The sequence below is a fragment of the Drosophila novamexicana genome, unplaced genomic scaffold (genome assembly GCF_003285875.2).
Source record: "Drosophila novamexicana strain 15010-1031.04,08,12 unplaced genomic scaffold, DnovRS2.1 tig00000739-arrow-arrow-pilon, whole genome shotgun sequence".
Classification (NCBI taxonomy): domain Eukaryota; kingdom Metazoa; phylum Arthropoda; class Insecta; order Diptera; family Drosophilidae; genus Drosophila; species Drosophila novamexicana.
Genome location: NW_020824819.1, coordinates 768,394 through 788,279, shown reverse-complemented (window position 1 = coordinate 788,279; position 19,886 = coordinate 768,394). Strand labels below are relative to the sequence as shown.

The 19,886-nt window shown below is 35.8% G+C and overlaps 1 protein-coding gene across 2 annotated transcripts in view; it reads left to right on the top strand.

Moving 5' to 3' along the window:
* Positions 1-19,886, top strand: part of LOC115763382 (beta-1,4-glucuronyltransferase 1) — a 64,792-nt gene that overhangs the window by 32,127 nt on the left and 12,779 nt on the right. The window contains exon 1 of one of the 2 annotated variants that reach the window (XM_030705921.1): positions 15,746-15,792. The exons of the other annotated variant lie outside the window; for it this stretch is intronic. The gene's annotated coding sequence lies outside the window, so the exon portion shown is untranslated. Of the gene's footprint in view, positions 1-15,745; positions 15,793-19,886 lie in introns of those variants that run through there. 2 annotated transcript variants of the gene reach the window in all.

The following is a 19,886-nucleotide window of genomic DNA, read 5'->3' as shown; positions in this document are numbered from 1 at the left end:
GATGCCACAAAAGGCAAGACAAGCTGGTCACAACTACCAGCCTAGAGTTACACACACATGCGCACATGCACACACGCACAGCTCATTTGTATTTTGTTTGGTGTTTTGCCATACAATTAGTTTATGTGTTCATTCAGTTAGCGAGTTGTTTGGCCAAATCTCATCTGCTGCCGCATTTGGTTGACGACCTCGTTAATCAATGTCTCGCGGGCGTCGCATCGCTTGCACTTTATAACCATTCATTTTGCTTAGCTCTGCTTATACTGTCATTTTGATTAACCTTAATTAGCGGCACGTTGACATTCGTCCGCAAATGAGTGGCACATGCAACTGGCCACCGCTTTCTCCTGCCTCACACACATACTACCATGTCGCTTAAATGAGAGTGACATTTTGTGGCACACGTTTTCTTCGTCTGCATTGGATACCAGAGCTGCCTCTGACGTTTATTGCGAGCACCACCCGCCATCACCTCACACCGCACACCTCTCCTCAAATTGCAACTGCAACTGCAACCGACTGCCGCTGGTGTCAATTGCAAATGAGTTTCTGTGCAGTAGCCGTGTGGAAAATGCTAAAACCGAAATTTGTGAAGTTGAGTAAGACTGTCAAATGCCCTTTAAAGATAGAGAAAGAAGCATAAAGAATAACACAGCAGACGTCTGCAAAAAAAGGTTATTTTACTTTCACGAAGAAGATAATTGTCGTTTTTTTCCATAATTTGTTAAGTTTGTTTTTTATTAATGTATGTTTTTGGAGATGTATGTATGAATGAACTTCAAGGAAGCTGGAATCTTCTAGAAGGTGAGTTGCATTGGTTGTTCGGCGAAGTATACAGGGTATCATCTAGTCGACTGGAGCTATCTTGTTTGTTTTCATGTATGTATATATAGAGCATACTGAATCGGCTGTAGCACAACTGTGCGTAATGTTTGCTGTGTAAAGAGTAACCCGAGCTGAAACACTTTGGCATGCAAAACCAATTGCAGTTTAGGGCAAGTATTGAACGCCTGTACTCTATCTTTCTCAGGTTCTCTCTTCTCGCTCGCTCTGTCTCCGTTTCTGCATCTTGCAATCTCTGTTTCTCTCATTTCCAAAGTGGCATATGCACATTAATTATGCTCCAACCTAGCTCAGACTCAGCATTATGAGTATGTTTGTTATTATGTGCTCTGCTCTATTTACTTGCCAATGACAGTGACTGCGAAAAGTGTGTCGACCTCTCGCTGCCCACACGAGCTGAGCGCGAAACTAGTTCGCATTGCTGAGCGGATTCACTTGACTTTGATCTCAATAAGTGCTTATTACTCGGTTTCGATTTTGCAGCTGTTCGTCTCAGTCAGCCCCCAATGCCTCCAGGTCCTCTAAGCCCTACAGTGCTGAGCCAACGGCCTGCACTTTGTCGTCCATTGGCCGGAGGAGTTGTGAAAAACTTTCACGTAGCTCATTTGTCAATGCAAAAATATTTTTTGTTTTTGTCATCATGTTTATGTTGTTGTTGTTGTTATTATTGGGACGCTTGCTGCCTGTCACGTTTTCAGTTTGTTTTGTTTTATTTGCTTTCATCGGCTTCCTACATGAGGGAGGGCTCGGGGTCGGCCCATGGTTTCAGCATTTTGGTCTCTGTTGTTTTTATTGTGTAAACTTTTTTGCCAGCATTACGTTGTGTTTGCCAAGCAGCTTGAAGCCTGTCAATAAAGTTCTTGACACCTTTACTTCATTTGCTCAGATTTCTCTCGACATGACTTTAACTTTGCTTTCTGTTCGAGGGTTTTCCTTTTTATTTCTCTTAGCACACACTATGCAAATTTCTTTTCCATAAACCTTTTCATACCCTCACAGAAGATATTATTATGTTGTCACCAAATATGTAACGCATAGAAGGGGAGAAGTTTCCGAACCCTCAATAAATATATTTTTGATCAGTATCTACAGCCAAGTCGATATAGCTATGTGCCTGTTTCTATAGAAAGAGGTCTGTTACCTCGGACCATTCTTGATACCCTAACCAAACTTTGTAATTACAAGCTCTACAATTAAACATTACCAACTTCGGATAATATATCTAAAAGATGTCAATTTTTGTTGTTTATTAGATATATTTTATTAATTTTCTAGTAATTCTTATATAAGTTTTAAAGCTTTATAAAATAACTATATAAATTATATAAAATACAAATATTTTTTATAATGTAGAATACGCTTGTAAGCGTACTGCAAATTCGTCCTAGCTGTGTTTTCTCTATTTTCTGCTTTTTATGTTAAGTATACGTCACGCTGTCAGTGGCCGAAATTAAGCGTTGACTGTGGGTGTAAGCCCGGTAGACGCCCACATTTTTGCATAATGTCCATTCATTTCGAGTAGCAGCAGAAATCTTTAAGATCTCCCACAAAAAAAAATAAAAATAAAAAAAATTACAAAAACTGATTGCCGACGTGCGTGGTAATTAAGTTCGTGATGTTGTTCTTTTCTTTTTTACAATATTACTCACTTATACGATATGAATGTTGAGGCAGTTGAAAATCGTTGTATAAGATGTTATTAAAAAGATAATGGCCTAAAAGACGCCAAGGTGCTGTCGTAACCTTGAAAGATCAAGAGTTCAAACAGCCACAAGTAGGAAGCAGCCGAAAAACCAACGAACCCTCCAACCAACCGGCAAACCAACTGCCAACTACCAACAAAACAACAAAAAGGCACAGCCGAAAGCAATTAAGCGTATATAACCAGAGAATTCAACGAATACAAAAAAAAAAGAGTTGAATGGGCAGGTTGGTTGGGTAGCTGGGACGCCGGAGATGACACTGGCCAACTTTTGTTTGCACAATTAAATTTCTGTATGGTAGATGAAGGAAAACAAACTGAAAAAAAATATATATATATATAAATACAAATATTTACTCTAAAGGTCGTCGCTGGCTGTCTTTTGTTTGCCTAGGCATTTGCAATTAGTTGCAACAAATTGACGGCAATGATTTTCCTATTGTGTGCGCCTTTTGTTTTGTTAGTAAACATGACTGCAACTTATACAACAATTACGAATATTAAATAATTTTTGTGGTCTTTGTTTTGAGTGTGTCTCTCCTTGTACGGAAATCTTTTAGCGACAATTCGAGAAGTGCAAATAAATGTGCAGTTAATTGAAGTAAACAAGTAGTTTACTATGTTATTAAGTAATAAAATCAAAGACTACATGTATTAGCATAAATTAATCAATGGAAGTAGTATTTGAAGTTCAATCAATTTATTAAGAAAATAAATTAAGACATTTTAACTCTTAAGAACAACGGCATGCCGAAGATTAAATCCCCTTTTTGCATAGATACGGTATTACATATAGAGAATAGCCAAGCTCATAAATGCTGAGTTTCATGAAAATAATGTGCCATATAAGCTTTTTTTTTGTTTATCATTTTAATTCTTTTCAAATAAGTGCGATATTGACACAAGTTACAAGATTTTACAAGTTCTCATGCACTTCTGACATACATACCTAAATATAATGTCTATGGGTTAAAAAGTCGTTCCTTGGCATTTCATATACTCACAAAAATTGTTAGTTATCAACTTAAATTTGTAATTTTTCTTGGTGATTTTTTTTAGAATTTATTTTTAGCAAATATATTACGGCTGAAAGTAAACTGAATGTGCCTACATGTTAAATATTATAATTGACAACTCCTAAGAAAATTAGTTTAAAGCTTACCAATGAGAAACACTGCTCATCTTATTGAGTTAAATTGAGTTGATATATTTTTGATTCTTTAAATATTCAATTCTTGTACACAAAATTCAATTTGCCGCCGTTTTGTTGTGTAGTTTGCCGCATGCCTGCATATCAAGGGGCATGTCTATCAAATCTGCAAATCTATACGCAGTATATTTGTATACTCGTATTCCTCGGCTCGTTCCGCTCGCTTCGCTCTGAATGCTCTCATGATCCGAATGACGTGCAGTTATTTGCTGTCTACCACAAACATCGTGATGATACACTTTCACAATAAAACTAAGCCAAAAATCTGACTAAAAATAGCTGGCAATATTAAAATAAAATGGAATTTCTTTTAGCAAACAATCGACAAACATGTGAGTAGAAAACCACAAGCGTAAAATAAATACAAATACAAATAATCAACCATAAACCAGAAACAATAAAAAAAGTAAAGTTTGCAACAAAATATGCTTAGATAAATTGTTTGAGGGATACTCTTGATTTGTGTCTTTTAACAGAGAACCAAATGAGTATGTAAAAGCCTTTTAAATAAGTATTTGCAAATATAAATGATTAACCTTACAAAAATGTGAGTTGTTTATTTATTAAAAGTTTGCTTTTCTTATTAAGTTTTTGCATTTTCGAAAGAGCTTCCAATTGCCAATTAAAGTAAAAAATACTTATTTGGGATGTTAAATCAACGCGAGTCAGCGAGAAAAATCAGGTGGGAATCGAATTGGCGACAGATTCATTTCCTTATAAGTCCCATTAGATCCTAGCCTATGTTTTATTTTTCCTTTTTTTTTTTTTTTGCTAATTATAGTGAATTTTAAGCTTCCATGCCTGCAACTGCTTTGTGGTAGCCACAGCAGCATTTAGAGAGTTATGTGCCACCGCCTCGAAAGGCGTGCGCTGGCCAAGAATCAAGAATCAAGAACCAAGAAACAAGAACCGCGTACTGAAGAGTAGCCGAAACCGAAAACTCGTTTGCTTTAGCTGTATATACTTAAACCTCTTTTGTGGGCCAACAAGCGGCGCCATTAATGACAGCCCCGTGTACTGACCCCCCGTCCATGGCATTCATTTTAGTCATAGCCTGGCTATTTATAAGTATATTTGCCATGCCAGGGCATAGGGACAGACGGCTTAATGAGTGTCCATCTAGGGCGTACATTTTATAAATACCTTGCAGCTGGCTATCTCTGCGGTAATCGATAGCATTGCAACGCCTGTCACGCGCGAGAATTTCATCCGATAATGCAACATAGCAGCGCCTAATCTATCATATCATCTAAATGTCGTCCGTCTGCTATCTTAGCGGGCAGGCGATGCTACATTTTTGGCCTAAGTGGCCTTTTGCGTGTCGAAGCGAGCGCCTATCTGAACGATCTTTCATATCTCTGGCTGCTTCTTTCTCCTGCTCGTACTCTCTATCTCTTTCTGTTTTCAACTTCAACTCTTTCACATTGGCATGACCAAATACTATAGTGTATCTCTGACCCACACAACATTTTTGCTGATACCACATTTGACTGCCTCGGAATGGTTGTCCTTATACCTTGTAATGTTCTCGAAAGGGTATATACATTACTGAATGGAACACTTAATTTTATACATAGATATAATTTTGTAGCATCTGATAACTGCAACATGACTATTTAAAGGGTATTTTTATAGTCGAGCAACCCATATACTTCTGCTAAGATTCATATAAAAGAGTCACTGTCTAAAAGTGCACTTGCGCTTTGCGAACCGCGACTGAAATGTGACAATTTCAGTGTTCGTTTTTCTTTGCCATTAAAGCTTTATACTCGTGTCACTTTGAGCCCATTTTGGTGTGCCTATCTACTGCCGGATTTTGAGCACATGTTGGGCAGACGATGGGAGAGCTCCTCCGGCTGTTGATCCTCAGCTTTAAGTGCATCCATGTGTTCAACATGATTTTGATGTCTCTGGTTTGTCTGTCTGATTGCTGGGCAAGGTCTTTGCATTTGCGGCTCAATAAATCAAATTGCTGATATGAGAAATAATGCTGGAATTGTGCGGCCTTTGTGGTGTTGTTCGTTGGTGCACAGTGGTGGCGCTTTTCTACTTAAGCTTAAGTACTTCTGGGAAATGCTTTTGGCATTAAAAAGGCTGTTGTGCAGGTGTTCCAGCACGCTTTAAATGATATTGTGCTCGTAATGGCTTAAAAACTGAGCACTGTTTATAATAGTTAGAAGTAATGGGCATGTTTGCCTCTACGAGTTGATTATGACTAATCGGACAAAACGCACGAGGCATAGAAATTCGTTTTATGTTTAATCTCACATCTAAATTGCTTAGAATTTTCCATTATAAATTTAGATTTTTATGAGCCATAAACTTAAGAGCACTTAAAGTATATATTTGCACTCTCTCACTGCAGCTAAAGATGAGTATGTGAATTATATTCACAAGATCCATGCTCACACGATCTATGAATTCGCCTGCCGCAATCATTAAGAGTTATTGCCTTGAACCCTCGTTTTGTAGCTTTCAATTGACTTCCTTGTAAAGTTTTTGATTGGACCCACCCAAAGCATCTTTACAACTTGCAATTAAACATCAGCTGCTTCCACTTTGTATGCTTGACTCCAACTATTTATGGCGCTAACATAACTTTGCTCGTACACTGGCTGACTGAGCGTTGTTGTACTTTAAGCCACAACAACTCAACAGCCACATCCACAGCAATGGCAACAAACACAACAACAACCACAACAACAAACATTACAACAACCTTGGCTTTGCTTTTGGCAGTGGCTTTAGCAACCACATTGGGCTCTCTTTTGACATTGCGTGCTGCGCATGCGCATTGCGTTGTGTGTGTGTGTGTGTTTTTTTTGTGGTGCCCGCCGGCTGTTAATGTTGCCCACTTCAATTTGCCATATTTATTTTATTGAAAATAATGACGAAATGACTGACTGACTGGCTGACTGACCGACTGACTAAATGATCACTTGTTGGCCCCTTTTGACTAGGCAGCAGCGCTTTTGTTTGTTTACTCATTATTATTAATAACGTAATTTACAATGGGCACCATCAATTTTACGTTCAGGGCCTACGTTTTAATTATTATTTTAAGTATTATTAATTACTTCTTTTTATTTCTGCTTTGTGTTGCATTCGCAAACGTTTTGCTAGCTGCTCCACATAATAAGGAATGATGCGATCGTAATAAGACCCAAAGTTTAATAAAAGAAGACCAATCCAAACACTCTTTACACGTTAACTCAACAATCAAGGCGATAAATATCAGTGATTATGTATATTGCCGGGTATCTGGGTATCTTTATACTCTATCCTTATACACACAATCTTTTAAGCCTTAAAAGCTAAGAAAGTTCTAGATGAGACTATTTTAATAAGAAACGTATTACTTCATTGACTCGTTCCCTATTAACGACAAGCATACACAAAACATTTTTTATTGTTCTTCAGGGTTACCGCGTCGAAGTATTATTTTTGTAATTTAATTTTTTTAAGCACATCAATATATGCTGTTGATTTTTTTTTTAATTTTCGGTATAATTTATGCCATGTGTGCTTAAGCACCGTTTTTTTTTAAGAAAATGGTTAATTTAGTTAGCGAACCTTGAAGATCTTTTGGGTTTCTTTTCGGTTAATGACTACATTTAATGAGGAAGCCTCCTCAATGACCTTGGGCCGTTAAGCTGATGAACGGTTTGTTAATAGCTTATATGCATTGAAGACATTGGATGACAATTTGTTTATCGTTTTCATTGTGCAAAGCTTGCTAGGCTGGTTGCCGCATGATGCAATTGGAAAATCATTTAACGCAGGTGATTTATGAAAAAAAAAACAAAAATTTAAATAATAATAAAGAATTGCCAACCTTAGCTTGAAGTTATTTACAGTCAGCCAAAGGAAAATTCTAGTAGTTGCAATCACAAACACAGTTGGGCTCAATGCTTAATTGTAAAGCTTGCTTGTTTCTGCTTCTTCTCTTAGTCTTTTAACCAGTTTTGCCCCGGCTAAGCTCAGGGCCTGACGTACCCTCCGGTCGCCTCCCTGGAGTCTGGCACTCTCTGTTAATTTATGCTGTGCTGTCTTTATGCTGCTGTAGCATAAAACTAATTAAAAAGCCTTGGCAATTGTAAATGAAAAAACTTTTGTATAGAAGACTTAATCGTTATTAAAAATTGACAAATTGTTTAAAGTTAATTTTTTTCAGCCCATGCGTCATAAATTGACAAGCTGTTGGTTGTAGCAAAAGATTTGACTATGCGGTGATTAAGTTATTTATATATTGCTCATTAAGAGATGCGATGCGTGAATATTTTATTTGTGTCAAGCTTTATTTATTAAAAGTATTAGGCGTGAAATTAAAGACAATATAAATAAATATGACAATCAATTTTTTCGGATGTCGTTTCCCTTATTCGCAAAATATGTAATATTTACTTAAGTTTCTTTATTTTCTTAAAAACTGCTTTTGTTTTCTCATGATTATCAATTTTCTCATAGTTTCGCACATACATACATATTTCTCTGCTGTCTTTTTAGTTTCAGCATAATTTGATTATTTCTATTTTTACCGTTTTCCCTTGTCCAAGTACATAAAATAACAAGCAATTCAATATTTTATGAATTTTCTTGTTTCCTTATGCTGACATACTTCAAATTACTTTCTATTAGGAATTATTAATAATTTGAAATAGCTGGACAACTTAGTTATTTGAGTATATAAGTATATAAATCAACTTCATATCGACTCGTGAAATTTGCATTTGCTTTTTCGTTTTGCTCCTCTTTAAATTTAATTAAGTTTAAATATTCGGAAAATCCGTACAAGTACGTGTTACTTCTGACATTCTCCCCTTCTGACAATGCTTGGAATAAGGCAAGCATATGCGAAAAGATTAGGTGTTCTTTAACAAGAGTATTGCTCCCATCCATCAAAGAGGTTGAGTAGCTTTTGCCCATTTAGGCAAAAAGTTTTATAATGCTCCATTTTCTATTTTTAAGACGAAAAATCGTGGTGTTATTAAATTGGTCAATTGTTTAATATTATAGGCTACATCTTGCTATACTTTAGTTATATAAGTTTCGAAACATTTTTAGTGCTCCACTAGATGACAGTTAGCTTGGACAGATCTTATATATGAAAACTATGATGTTCATTTCAACAGTGCAATTGATATTCAACAGAAGGAACCATCCAACTGGCTGCTTGGGACGCGAATTTGGGGTCTATCGCACGGGCAACACACAGCTGCAACAAGAGGAAATAGCCAAACACAATGGCAACTGATAAATGCAGAGAAACAGTGGCAGCAACATGATGGTGGTTGCCGGCATTGGTGGAAGGGGGCGGGGGATGTTGCACTTGTGCGCTGGGCTGTGAAATGAAAATAGCGAGAAGAAAAGACTGTGAGACTGACAACCGGAGGAGACGGACAACAATGCGGCAGAAGTAGTCGCAGCTGCCATAGAACGCCAAAGTCAAGAAGTCTCCGTCTGCGGTTTATCATTGAATTCCATGTCAGCCGGACTGAGCGACGAGGCAACGTGACGAGCACATTGAAATGTTTTCAACAAATTTCAATTTAGAAAATTTCACTAAACTATCACATTTCCTGTTACACGTTAGCGTTTTGTGTTGGACTGAATTTATTGCAACAAGCTAATTGTTTATTGTACTTACTTATGTAATTGCTAAACGGCCAGCAGGCTTGGAGAGTTTCAGCTCAGACCTGATACAGGTTTCAAGGTAAACCCGGCACAAAAGAAGTGGACGGGCATCGAGCCGACTTGCGGCCACTCTCCTTGACCACAGTCTGATGCACACGCGGATTAGATGACAGATTAGTTAAATGCGCATGAAATGAGCAGCCGTCTTGGTGTTGCCTCCTACTTGGCTTTATGGCCATATAGGGGCAGGCACAGACCTGGAGCTAGAGCCCGGCCAGAGCCGTAGCTCGAGCCAGAGCCAGAGCCAGAGCTCGCAGGTCTTAAGGCGTTGCCATAATGTCTTCATTTAATAATCTGGTGTAGCAATTACTCTGCCTCAAGCGAGATGACGGCTAAAATGCTTTTTAAACACGCGCAAATTGCTTCTATTAATAGGCGTTGTAATTGTCAGTTGCATGCAGCTGATTAGCTGCTGTCCAGTTCAAAGGTCAAGTTTAAGTGGGGTCGATGCCGCCTCACAGATAATAAAACAACCTCAAATAATTGCCATGCTCATTAAAACTCTCTTAACCATTTCGCGGTAACTGGCCTAAAAATTATATCTATTTTTTTTTATGTGATACTCTCCTCTAGTTGGATCAAAAATACATATGTTTATGTATGTGAATGTGTATTTCTACTCACAGTTCTCACGGCGAACTTGAAATGAACTTTAGTACCTTTTCCCAACTTTATGATAGCACTCTTGTTAATGAGTTAATTTAGTCAACTCACTTAATGGCCATTAATTTAGCCCGCTGTCATAGGCATACTACTGTGGACACGCTGAGACTCTTTTATGCAGATCCAAAGCATTAGAATTTAAACGCCTCGGAAGAAAATCTCATCAAGTAAAATTAATTAAATTAAAGTCAAAGAACCCAGCTCTATTTTTCTGGTTATCCTTAGAGGAATACAGCGGAAGGGAAAGATAATTTAAAAGTTTAACTTCTATTAATTTATGAACAAGTAGAATGCAGTCAAAATGGGATCTATAAAACCCAAGGAAAATATGCCTTTCGGTTTGGTTCGTGAAGCTAATAAAATTTCCAGCCGTACAAATTTGATATCTACTCAAATCTAAATATTGCGTGCTGTGTTTTCTTCGCTTATAATATTTTGATTTAGTTCGGTTTTTTTTTCTCCTCTAATACGAGGTTAGTTTAAAATGAAGTTCATTGTAAAAATACATTGAAAAACCGTTTCGGCTCTAATCTGGTTCGCAGCCCAGTTCAAAATAATTTTATACGAACTAATGGTTCCTGGTGTGTCAATAGTTTAAAAAGTCCGTAAGCCAAAACATTTTTCCGTATCAACATTGAGTGGTAGATATGAAAAATTAAAATTTTTAAGCATAGTATTGTTGGCATATTATAGTAATAATCTTTTAAGTACAAATAGTTTTGCAGCTTAAAAAGAAGAAATTTGCGACGTACTAGTTTTTGCCTTAAACAGTTTACTTTTCCATTCGTAACTTTGAAGTGAACATCACATCAAAACTAATTTCAAAGTGAAACACAAAACTTTTTAGAACACCTTACTAATGTCTTCTAACCACTAACCACAAATTTGAAAAGTTGCGCATTATTTGAAGCGAATAAAATTACATTTCAAGTTATTTTATTAATGCAAATTCCTTTATGATAGCAAGCAATTTGTGGTTGTTTAGCTCTGGATGTTGGTAGTCGAATTACAAAATACTCTGTGTCCCCCAACGCCCCTGTACAATTTCTAAATGACTCAGGAGTATTTATTATAATGACGCTCCCATTATTGGTCAACACAGGCCACACACTTTATGTACACCCACACCTTTCACAGTCGTTAATCGAATAGCTGTAGTTTTGCTGTTTTGTTTTGTTCAAACAGAACAGGAATTGTTCTTTTCCGCATGGCGAACCGCAAGGAACGTCACTGTAAGCGCAGTTTTTCACAATCATGGAAAACCTCTGAGGAAAAGAAATTAAAAAAAAAAATCACAATATTTCTAAGACTGATCGAAGTGCCAATTTTCCCAGCTGATGCTGCTACGTGCCTCCCCGAATCTTGGATGCAGCAAATAAAAGTGGCAACTAGCTGCCATTATTTCGCACAATCTTCGAACTCTCCATGCCTTTGATGAGTCTCACGCATGGTCTGTCCGTTGGTGTGCTGATTGTAGAGCTTGTAAATGAGATCTGTGCTATTGGAGCTTCCATTCCATTGCTGTGAACAGTTGTGGCTATGTACTTTCATTGGAATTCTAAAATTATGTGCTTGCGCGTGATTCTGATCTTACTTCATTCTTCTTCTCGAATTCCGTTCAAATTTATTTGCGTTGCTTAGCTGGATCGATGCTTTTTAACTGGTGGGATTGTTGACTTACCTTATGTAATTTTCTGATAGTTTTTCGAATCACTTGTGCGTCGAATGAAAATTTTTATTATGAGCCTTGGTCGAAGAAAATGCTTAGAAAGTTCAATAAATTCAGCTTAAGGCGACAATATTAATTTCAGATAATTAGGTTAAATTTAAGAGTTCAACATCGTCAATAAAATGAAATTTCATTAAAAATTAATTATATTGTTTAAAAAAAAAATAAGTATGAAAAGTAAAAGAGTCGCATTTATTTCGATTAAAAAAACCTTTGTGCCATTTTCCCAACAAGCTTTAATTTAGTTTTATTTATTTAATATAGAACAGACATCTCAACATTTTGCAAAACATTTCCGATAAATGGCTTTATTAAAATCATAAAACAATCTACATTTATTAATTAATTTTTCCAAATAGAAACGTTATTGTCTAAGCTCTTTTAAAAATATAAATACACCGTTGGTTATTGGTTAATTAATTGATCCTTATTAATTAACTGCTTTTATTAAAAACGTCCCAAGGACGTCAGCTTCACGTAAAATATTAATTTTATGCATTAAAAAAGGTTATAATTTGCCTTAAATTGCTTACAGTCTTAAAAAGCTTCCAAAATATTTCCAAGAATATTAATTTAATTGTAAGTTGATTAAAAAATTTTAAAATCGATTTCTTATAAAAATATTTATTTAATGTACTTCTATAAAGTAAAAGGGAAAAAAGTATTACTTTGCATTTAAAACACTTTGCATTTACTTGTAGTAAAAGCCCATAATGGGATTCGTTTACATTTGATTACGCTCGGGTGAATCTAATACCAGAGAAGGCGCATTCAGACAAATATTTATAGACATATTTGCACAGCTCTTGCTCTTCTCCAGCCTTGGATTCCACTTCATTGGTTTGTTGTACTATTTCAAATACTCGAGCTCGCCAATTTTATCTTTTCGCTGTGTTGGGCAGGGAGTTAAAGTAGCATCAGCATCCTTGCTGATAGGATTAACAACGCACACAAATAAACGCGCACATTTGAACACAATCGCATCACAATACTACGTGAAAACAAAAACAAGAGGGAGTGCTCTGCACGCAAGTGCCCGACAAGTAGATACCCTACATTCGGCATCGAGCTAAGCAAGCCGGCACGCCACATGCTCAATACCAGAGGTGTGCTTTTTCTTTGTGGCTGGCTGTGTGGATATAAATATATATTCTTGATCTGTGTTTATGTATATACCCCAAGGTACGATGCATTAGGTAAACTTCAACTCTCTACCTCTTTTAGAATCTGATATCGATGGACACTTATACAGATATGGTTAAATAGAATACACCATGAATTCTGTTGATTATACATATCTTATAAATTTACTCAAAATCATAATACCTTGCTTTAACATATTCAATGGGTAGAGAGTATAATAAAAATACAAAACCAATGCCAAAATACATAAAACTCGCCGCGCTGCTTTTTGCATGATGGCCCGTGTTTTTGCGGGTGGCGGCCACCGAGCCGAGGAACCCCAAAGAACATAAGGATGAACAATGTGCACAAAATGTTATACAAATATTGTAGAATGCTTGTACACGAGTGTGTTTTGCTTAGTATGTTGTATTTTGGTATTTAGTTTTGCTCTGTGATGCTTATGCTTTGTTATTTTTGGGGCATCACTTCTCATTGGGGAAGGTTGTAACAACAATTGGCAGGAAGGATTATATGGGTATTTGTGAACAGAAATGTAAACTGCGCGTGGCTTATCAAATGATTGTGTTCTCTTAATAGTGCTTTTTATAATGAAAATTAAAGAGGAATTGTTCTTAACAAAGGAACTAACGCATCAGGACAAAACTATTATACGGGCTGGCATATTTCATAATATCGAAATATTACTGCATGAAGTTAATTAAAATTACACTCTATATTGCAAAAGTTTTTATCTTGAATTAAAACGTGTTTTTTTTTTTGGAAAGAACGCGCTTGTCCGTGTTGAGTAAGTTAACACGATTTAGTACTACCTAACACGCATTTCTTTCTACATAATAATAAAAAAAAAAATCAATATTGATTAGGTATAGTCTGGGTAAAAGTAGAAATTCGAAGTTCTCATATATCTTTCCAATATTATTTCACCGAGATATTCCAAAAAATCGTCAAAAACGGTTGACTTTACAATTGAATCGTTTTTTGGTCAACAACTTTTTTTAACCCATAAGTAACAAGACAAATTCTAATCAAGATCAGAATATAGTATATAATCTCCTATAGGAAGAATCGAAAATAAAGTTTTCATATTTTATTTCTATGCAATATGTCCAATAGGGTAGGTAGCCGCGTTTTAGTTTGTGTGAAGTATAAAATCTAGTCTGCCAATAACTCAAAAGTTATTTTAAGTATAGGACTCGAAGCTTTTAAGCAGCTGGGGTTACTTGCACTTAATAAGTTCCAAAATAAAGTTAAAAAGTTTGGACTTGAGTAAATAGAGAGCTGCATCTGCCCATGAGAGCTTGTAGCTCACATAACCAATTCAGAATGTTGAAAGTGTGCCTGAGCCACAGAACATTCATAAGCTTTTCATTTATTCACCATCCTTAAAGTAATTTTCTGTTTTCATTGCATTCACCACAAGTAGCCGGCACTTAAAAGCGTTTGCCCTGACCAACAAGTGCTATTGAATATGCTCGTTAAGCGAAATGCTCCAAAATTCAGAGTTTGCTCTCACTCCCAACTTTGGCTTTTCCATTTTCCCAGCCCAAGAAATGGGCAAATGTAGGGAAAATGATGGCAGTTCACAAGCAGCGAAATTTTGCGCGCATTTTGCACGTGTTGCCATTTGCCTTTTGCATAAATAAATAAATAAATATATAACTGTTATGCAGGTGTGTGTGGCTGTGTGCGTATATGTGTGGGCCATTTTGAGGGCTTGCTGCTGTTAACTTTTAGCGCCTGTCTTTTGTTGCCTACTTAAAGGCGTCTCCGTTCCGTGCCCATCAGCCACTACTCATATCTTTTGTCCCGCTCGTCGACTCCTCTGCTGTCCTTCGACCTTTCCCTGCTTCGCCGAAGCATTCAATCTCTCATATTATATTCACATTGCGTGTGCGTAGTACCTGAAATTGTTTGCCGCACTTTAAGCAGATATTGGGGTAAACGTTAGCTAAGTCTGAGTTTTATTTAATGTGTCGATTGTTCAAGTTATTGAAAAGCAGTGCTTCCGTTTATACTTGGAGCTTATCAAGATGGTAGAAAAAGGGAGCTGGCTTTAAGTTAATATCTTCCAATTTCGCTTAACTTAATGTTGCTTAATGGAAGATTGTAAAAAGAAGAAGAATGTACAAATTGATATATACATAGAAACAAGGAAACTTGAAATGTTACTTAATAATTTTAAAGCAACTTTCAATAGGACATCGAAATTTGAAAAGAATGTAACTTTGGTTTCCTTTGGATTGATATTTATTAAATCAACCTAGTCGCTCGGCAAACAATACTTATACAAAATCATAACTCTCGAGCAATTAGCTTTTAGTTTGCAAAAATAAGGATTCTATAACTGTGAATATTTGTATAGAACTTGTAACGCTTAGAAGGAGACTTGATATATCCATCTCCGTCTGTAAGCAGTTTCTAGGCAAACTAGTTTTGTCATTTTAAAGCTATCCATTAATGCAATTTCCAAGTTCCAAGCAATCGACAAAAATTTGAAATCCGAAATCTGAGTATAACTTTTAGGATTTAGTAAGTAGTCACAAAATACAACATGTACATTGTGTATAAAGTATACACAAAGCTTGAGCAAGAGAGCCTTTCCCTGCAGCTGCTTCCGGTTTTGCTAGAGCAAGGCTTACGGTATCTGTCAGTTGAGCACTCGCGACTAGAGTACTCTTACCTATTTGTTTTTTTTCTTTGAAGGTGTAATTGCTTCGTTTATCTAACTGTTTTGTTTTGACTTTACTATTTACAGGTATGTGGCGACCTTGACCAACGACGACTTCGTAATTGGTGTTTTAACATGTAAGTCAACACATGCGCGACAAATTTCATTAGGCTGAGGTGAAATTTGCTTATATGGCAAATGTTTATATTATGTAGCGCAGTGTATTGTGTGGGCAATGCAAATGCATTCACTATTCGATTACGTCATTTGTAACGCGCCCAAAGAGCTAACCAATCAATTAATGGCCAAATCACATAATGCATGTAAACGATAATGAAAATGACATTTGCGAGAGTAACACGCAAAACAACAACAACAACAATAACAACAACAACGCGAACATTGCTGCGGATGCAAATACATTCCGCAGAGCCACAAGGGGAAACAGAAAAAAAAAAACTTAATTAATGAAATTACGCGTGCAAATGCAAACGAGTGTAACTCAGGGTGTGTGTGTGTAGCTGTGTAATTGTATGATTGGGTAACTAACTATATATGTGTATACATATGTATATACAAATGTGAGTGTGTTTGCACGTATTTGGGGCTTAGTTTCACATGGCTATTGTCCAGAATGCTCTGCATTTTAGTTTTGCCGTGTTGTGCATGCTCATGGCACAAGACAATCGATTATAATCACGCCCACCCGCAAAAGCACTTTTCATTGGGGCGTGTTGTAGGCGTGTCGCTTACTAACTATTCTAACATGTCATTTCCAAACAGGCCGAGGACTGTCGCTAATTATCCACATTAATATGTTAAATATTTTTAACTTTATTTAATAATATTATATATTTTAAGCAGGCATTTTCGCTGCATTAGACGCGATTTACGCTCGTGAGTTGCATTAAGCCCAAAATCCTATTCTTCTCTCAGTATATATATATATATCTATGCGCTTTCATCATGTTGCTTTCCCTTTTTATACCCCGTATCTATTAAAAATGGGTAAAAGAGGTTAAATGACTTTGGATAAATGTATGCAACAGGCAAAAGGCTGCTCTTCAGACCCCATAAATATTACATATTCTTGATCAGTATAAAAAGTCGAGTCTATTTCACCAAGTCTGTCTATCCATATTTCCATTAATATCAAAACCTATAAAAGATGGAGACTTAAAACTTTTAACGTAGGTCCTGCACAGCACTAGCTTGATTCCATCAAATGTTATATTGAATATGTAGTATGGTATATAAAGGTCATGTGTACTTTATTTTGGATTGATAAAACTAGAATATCTCTTTACCCATTGGTGTTGCTAGAAGACTGTTCAGGGTATTCCTTAGTCGGGCATTTCCGCACAGAGCATTCATCTTGTTTTTCCCTGGGTGTTGTGCAAATTTATTGGTTTTCGCGGGCATTACTTTATTTTGTTTTTTTGTGCTTCTGGGCTTAGTTCGCGTGTTACGTTCGCCTGTAAATAGGCAAACGCTTAAAAGCGAAAAAAAACATATATAATAGAATAGAATTAAAGCTGTCTGCCTTGTTTTGGGTCTTGGGCTGGGAATAAACCAGACACCTACGCGGAGACATGGCGTGTTTGTTTGCGTTTCGCTTTTGCCCGTGTCGTGGCAGTTCTTTTTTTTTTTTTTTTTTGTTTTTTTGCTCTCTTCTCTTCTTGTTCTCTTCATTAGTGCCATTGCACCCGGCTGGAATCGAAAAACAAGAACAGAGGAACGCGCATAAAGAATCACTGGCCGACTGTCGCCTAATGCCCCGACGCTCCAAATGTGGGCAATTCCTCTATGAGGTCAAAAACAATCGATTTTCATTTCATTTTCTTTTTGTCACTTTTTCTTTTGTTTGGCCCGCTTCGTTTTTGGCTCACGTGCTGCTAGCAAAAACTATTTATGAAATCACGGCGAATGCTTTAAAAATATATATATATATGCTTGGCACATGCTGCGTATGAGTAATGCTCCGACTGTCAGCTGTCCCTATGGGATTTTCTAATCATGCAGTTTTAATTAGTTTTTCGTTTAGGTGTAAAGCATTTTGTTCTTATTTCTTAGCGAAAAATTATTTTAGTTGAAATTAGAACACTCGTTATGCTTTGTTAATTTTCTTTTTGAAGATTACATTACATTACGAAACGCTGCTTTTTAGATAAAAACTTATTGTTCATAAGCTAATAACTATAAAACTTTAAGATATCGGAAACTCATAACACTTTAAGACTTGTTGTGCTGCCAATTTCAGCATTATCAGTCTACATAATGTGCAACATTTTTCAATTTTAAGAATTTTTTTTGCCTTTCCCGAACCTATTTAAATTTATGCACCGGAAATTTTCAAACATTCCGCATTCGTGCATGTCACAGGAAGAAGGGATTACACCAACAACAAATTGTATTTATTATAACAAAGTTTGTCAGTTTTTAAAGCTTAAAGTCGAAAATTGTGAAACTCGAGCCTTTGGGGAACGCAATTTAACAATTACAAGCCAAACGAAAATAATCTATATTGTTGTAGAGGTATGTATGCATGTAAATATGGGCAGGCAGCTTAATTTGATATTTCCGTGACCAATGTAATTATATTGTTGGTCATAATAATAGCCATATTGTGTTGGCGTTGTTTTATAAGTACAAAAATGTGTCTGTAGCTGTTGGAGTATCTATATCCCTATACATATATACATGTACATAAATAAATTTAAATTTGATAACTATTTGTACATACAAAATTAATGACAATTCCTATATACATAAATTCATTTTTTTTTCATAAAAATGAAAGTTGAGCTGGACCAGTTTCTCAATAGTTATATAACTATATCTAAAATTTAGTTTTGTTTCATAATGCCATTTTTGGGATTAGTTAATATGCCTCTTAGCCTCAGATACTTTTAATGTAGCGTGTTTGGTCGACTTGACTCGTTTCCAGTTCGAACTACACGTATTTGTCAGCAAGTAGTTTTGTTGCTCGGCCTTCTGCATTATTTATTTATGTCAATGAACAATTCAATTGTATTTTCTCTAGCCGCTTTGTGAGTCATATTTCATGTTCACGTTCCTTCTCCAGCTTTCAATTAGCCTAGATAGTTAGTTAATTCCTTCCTTATCGGTCAAACAATTGTCCAAGTCCAATTGTTCCGAAGTATATCCACATGAATGTAACCTTTATTAGATCTTATACAATATTTAATCTTCTTATATATGTTTTTGTGGCATTAAGTAATGAAAGCTATTTGACATGAAATAATAGTTGTTTTTTTTTTTTGCTTTATTCCCCTTGCTTTAATTGCTGGCCAATGAAAGATTGCCATTTAATTAAAATACCATTTTAAAGAAACGTAAAAAAAAAAAACGTTGATAAAGGCGCAAAGAAGATTGAGCTAGTTACTAAAATGTCTGTTCTACATTATTATCATCAAAAATGTTCATGCCAATTTTTTTACGAATAAGTTTAAAGTGTTCCTATCTAATCAAATACGTGCTAAACGTGCTTGTTAACAAGCTATTAGTAAACTTTTTTTTGGTAATGCTTCGATTATCACAAGTCGATTAAAATTTGATTACTCATGTTTATAAATTCCATTAAAAATATTCAATTTTTTTTCGTAGTGCTCTTTGATTTCAAGGTTTAATAAAGGTTTAAAAAATTGCATTTCATAAACCACTTTCTTGCCTATCCACAATTTGGAAAAACAAATCAATTAAATTTCGAATCACCCAAATCACAATATATCTTATCTTTTCGTTCCAAATCGATTGGAATAAATATAGTTTTGTATACGATCAGCCAGATTTTTGTGTTCAATAAGAAAAATACCTTATATATAATACGAAATCAGTTTGGCGTACTACAAAAGGTAATAGAGTAGATTCGCTAAATTGAATTTCAATAACTTCAAAAATGCTGTAAAATCAGTACGGCATAACGCTTAAAAATATTGATAGTTTTCTTGAGTACTCTCTAATTTGAAAAATAAAGGACTAATTAAATAAAACGAATTCTTACCCTAAAATTCGAATAAGTATGCACATAATTTAAACAGATGTATTACTATTTTTATTGTTGCCAAATCAAATGTTTTATTCGGTTTTTATTTTCTGGCACCGTCATTTTCTTGCTTTATAGCACATTTAATGGTTCAGTTGAATCAGTTGAAAATCAAAAACTATTTAAGCAAAGTTTGCGTTTTTGTTTTAATCTCTGCATCAGTTC